This window comes from Nuphar pumila, chromosome 7, assembly GCF_984573655.1.
Source record: "Nuphar pumila chromosome 7, dmNupPumi1.hap1.1, whole genome shotgun sequence".
NCBI lineage: Eukaryota > Viridiplantae > Streptophyta > Magnoliopsida > Nymphaeales > Nymphaeaceae > Nuphar > Nuphar pumila.
In genome coordinates this window covers 4,736,411-4,741,646 of record NC_143255.1, presented here as the reverse complement: position 1 = coordinate 4,741,646, position 5,236 = coordinate 4,736,411, and positions in this window count along the sequence as shown.

The window sequence follows — 5,236 nt, the reverse complement described above, 5'->3', positions numbered from 1 at the left end:
TCATAGAACCTCTTGTGGACCTTGCCAGGAAGTGGTCGACTTGCAATGTGTGGACTGGCCCCTCCTTGCACTGACCAGCTCAACATGCCAATCATGTTATTTGCACTTGAGGACAATTCTGCAGATCAGTATACCGATATGCTCGCAGGGTTCACCTCTACCTGCAAAAGGAGGAGACCTGTGGATGACGAAGCCATACCCCGCTGCCATCATCTTCAGCGGAGACCCCCACCTCCATTTGGTATGGAAGAAACCCTAGATAACGACAAACACTGTGAAGATTAGAGAAGAGGAGGAGCTCATGAGCCCCACTCCCCAAAAAGGGCACACACACAAAACTAGTAATCCAAGGGAGACTCATACTTCTTATTACATGACAAATTAACACTTGACTTTGACTCACAACTCAAATTGAGTTTACACTTCAACACTAGTCAGGTTTGCAGTAGCATGCTGCAGTTTTTTTTTTTATGACAAAGGAAAACCTTCCCTGAGAATTGGATCACTTAATGGGCCTACCTCCCTGCGATGTAAAAATTCGGGTTGAGGATATAACCACCCAGCCTTCCGTGCTCCAACTGTGATAAAACAACAACAGCCCCCATGTGCCAGCGAGATTTGATCTTGGGCCTTCAGTAGCATGCTGCATTTAACCACCCAGCCTTTTTAAATGAGCATTATCTCTTGCATCCAGATATGCTTAAGAGGAGCTGGTTAAAGCCTACCCTTTACATGGGTTAAATTGAAACCAAGGGCTGAATTAGTTAGCGTAATTCTTCTTGTATATAGCCAGTCAGTTATATTCCCACCACACATTTTCAATTGGGAACTATGAAGTATGTGAGAGTGGGATCCACACATACCTCTAACAAGTGAGATGGAGGTATACCCATCGGTGATTGAGCCCTGCATCATTTGGCCGGTGGCTGCATCATTTACATTGGCCTAGTAAACCATTTGGTTCAAGCATAACAATCTATCCAACCCACAAGCTGGAACCCATTAGGGGCTGTTTACATGACAGCAGCCAAAACCTAGTGTTTTTGCCTAAAACCAGATTATTGATAAATCCGGCTTGCTAAAAACCAGCTCATGTTGGGGTGTTTGGGTGACCAAACTTGGTTTTAGTCTAAAAAAAAAAAGCTGGTGGCTGGCCGAAAAATGGCCGGCCAAATGAAAAACAAAAAAGAAACTTTAAAACAAAAAAGGGTGGCGGGCAATTTTCCGATCAGCCACCGGCCAAAAAATGGTGGGATTGAGGCCGCCTTCACCGGGCAATACCGTCCCGGCCAGTGGCTGGCCGGCCACCATTTTGTCTTACAAAAAAAAACAAAAAACAAAAAAATGGGATGGCATCCACGGCCATTTTCCGGCCAATAAATGTCCGGCAGTGCCTTCGACGATTTTTTTTTCTGACCACTTCCTATCGGACACCATTGAGGTGGAGTAGGAATGAGGAAGGAGTGAGGTGAGGGTAGGGATGGCAGTGGACTGGGGGACAACGGGGCTCCGCCTCACCCCGTTTGGACCGGGGATGAAGGGCATGAAACAGGGATGAAGGTTAAAATCTATCCCCATGCGGGGATGGACTTACGCTTTCCCCCACCCCGTCTCAATCCCCGCCTTTCCCCGCCCCGCCCTGTCATGTCCCCAATCCTTTAAGAAATGACTATAGACCTAGGGGAAACGGGGCTCCGCCCCGCCTCACCCCCGTTTGGACCAGGGATGGAGGCGGGGATGAAGGTTCATATTTTGAAACGGGGCGGGGGTGGAGACCTTGTCCCTGCCCCGGCCCCGGTCCACTGCCATCCTTAGGTGAGGGGTGGGAAGGCCCTCCTCAATAAACCAAGTTTACAACTTTGGTGGTTGGGCGGCAGTTTTTTTTTACTTATCTGGGTTTTGGTAAAAGCCTGGTTATCAACACAGGTTTTGGTGTCACCCAAACGCACCAAAACCCAGTTTATACCCAAAACCCAGTTCAAAACTGGGTTTTAGTTGTCATCCAAACGGTATCTTAATTGTATAGAACTCATTTTGTCCTTCAACTTGAACATCTTAAGCAAACCAACTTAGCTTTGTGTGCTAAGCTCTTGTGTGCATCACAGTTTGTGGATTACTACCCCATAAACAAACAAAATGTTTGTCATATCTGCAAACCAATGTTCAAGATAAGAATTCATTGTTCTTTAAAAAAAAGGATAAGAACTTGTTGGGCCTACCATTAGTTGGCTGATCTTGATAACATAGTTAATGCAACTTGCAATGGACCCTTCAAAAAGATGTTCACAACTAGCACATCACTTGACAACATACAAATGTAGGTTTGAAGGCTTTTTCTTCTTCATTTTTTTTTAAAATGTAAAGATGGATAAATATTGAAAAGCAGATAAGCAAAGATGATTTCTCAGTTTATGCTATGATGCTTCCCCCTTTAGGAAATTTACACAAAGCTGCCTAACTTGTCTTACAAAAAAGTTGGACGACCTTTTGGTATTCAGATCGGATACCTGACTGAATGTGAATCGATTAGTTGGATTTGGTAAAGGATATAGAATTTGATTAATAATTGAATTCGGACTTAGTATGAAACTGAATCTGAATCTGAATACATCGGAGGGAGGATCTAGCCTGATTATATGTAAATTAAATATACTTGATTGGCTAGATGGATCAGGTTCACTTACCTTTTTATCATCTGACGTCTAATCTAAATCAAATTCCAATTAGGGAGGATCTGATTTAGCTGGTAATACCTTGCTCTAAACCGAGTTTGACATGATAAATACCAACCTGCTTTTTTTATGTATGTTTCAAAAGACATGCTTGGTCCTAGAATCAGTCTTAGCTTAGGTAAAAAAAAATGTCTCAAATGATTTCATAGTTTATTTCTTATTTTTAACAAAAGAGTATAATATGATTTGTTTTATTGGACAAAATATCATTCTACAGCTCATGTTGGCATTTGAAATGCATTCAAATAAAGCAGGAAGTTGAAAATAACAACCGAAAAGTTGGACTTCTGGTAGATAGCTGATAAATTAGGCAGCACTTTGTAAATTGTCCTGTCTCTACTTATCATCAGATGTCACAATTATCCTTCTTGGGGCAAGCTTAGCAAGGGAAAATCTCACGATATTTTGAAAATTTTGATTTTCTAAAAAAAAACTATCAACATATATAAAGGTAGAAATTTTTAAAAATATGTAAATAACATAAAAGGTATTACAAAAAATGCTTTTATATCATTAATATCGAAATGAACACATGATATTTCAAAATAAGTGTTACATTTTAGAAAAATCACATTTTGTTATATGATATCTGCTTTTGAAAACATTGTGCAATAATATTGGCAATATCTGTGAGATAGCTTTATCATGACTCCAACTGCCTAACCCACATCCTGTGAATAGAGCTAAAATAATGACAAGCAATCAAATTAATTATGATGGGGACGTAACAACATCCTTGTAGTCAAGCTCCGGACAGATTGTGCTGCCACTTGTAGAGGATAAGATCGGCCCAATTTTTTGAAAAGTTGCAAAAGGATTAAATGTTCTTGTTGAAAAAGCTCACAACCTTTATGCAAAACAAAAAGATAATTATCAGCCTAAATAGTCTCATACAGTGTTGCCAAAATTGAATACAAATCAGATCACACAGATAATGGATCGGATCACCCATATAATGATTGGATGTAAGAGCCTATTCAGGCCCCATTGAGAATCTACATTACTTAGGGCTGGGAAATGAGATAAGCTGCTCATGTTCAGCTGGTAAAGAGCTCTTTGGAACTCCTGAAATAGGCTCAACAAACTTGAGCATGAACAACCAATGCTTGTCTTGGCTCGTTTATTAATAATAATTACATATATTTTATATTATAGAATGAAGATGGTTGAAATGTTTGGTCTGCAAGCAATAAGTTTAGAGTTTAAATCATATATAGGGATGGCAGTGGGGTGGGGCGGGGCGGGGGACAAGGTTTCCACCCCCGCCCCGCCTCAAAATTTTATCCTCCACCCCCGCCCCGCCTCCGCGGCGGGGATGGATTTTATCCTCCACCCCCGCCTCCATCCCCGTTTCATACCCTTCATCCCCGGTCCAAACGGGGCGAGGCGGGGCGGGGCTCCTATTTCCCCCCGTCCACTGCCATCCCTAATCATATAGCTTACAAGTTTGAAACAAATATTTATTTTGTAAATGATCTAGATTGGGCTTGGCTTAGTAGGGTTAGGGTCTAAATTTTATTGTTTTCAACTTTTAAAAAATATATATTTTCTGTAAATGAGCTTGTTTGTGCCTGGCTCATTAATTTAGCTTGGATTTTTCATAAGCTCAAGCTCTGCTCGGCTTGACTCAAAAAACGAGCCAAGCTTGAATACCCTATGTTCCATTCATTTTAGTCGTTTACCAGCCCTAGCCACAGTGGCCTTCCATTTAGAGGGTGTATCATGGATGACACGAGTCAGATATGATGACACGACTCTGACATGTATTTGTGTTATTTTAATATTTTATTTTAATACTTTTTAATAATATCTTGATTAAAAAGACATTGTATTATATTAAAATATCAAACATATAGTTTTTATTGATTAGAAAATAAAAAATCTGCGTTGCCGTATCTTATTTTTCAAAGAATTTTAGTGTCGGGTCGTACCCATATCTTTGTGGCTTAATTGAAAAAAATCAGTCGATTCAGCCCCTAAATCGGTTGTATCAGCAGAATTGCACCCAATTAGATCATAACGTTTCTTTGGCAAAATTCCATTCAGGGACCAATCTTTTGCACCTAATTCCAAATATGAGCTACGCGTCAAAAAAATATGGGCCAAACTTTTCTTGAAAACTGTCAAATAAAGTCTCTTAAACTGTTTATTTATTTATTTATTTTGACAGGCAAGCTGAGGTTAGAAAGACCCCCACCAGTTACTATTTAATGTACCTCTAGGGTTTGAACCTGCAACATCCCACTACAAGATGTGTACGTACAGCTCCTACCAACCACACAAAGCCCTGTTGGTATTTCGACAGAAAATGCTGGGGTTAGGCAGACCCCTACCATTTATACAATGGTACCATTTCGGGTTCGAACTTGCAACGGCCCAACACAAGGTGACGTGCACTAACTGCTTGTTGGAATTTTTTTTTGAAAGGCAAGCTGCGGTTAGGCAGACCCTTATCAGATATCTCTTAAAGTCTCATGTGGCAGAAGGATTCTAACCTGAGCGTT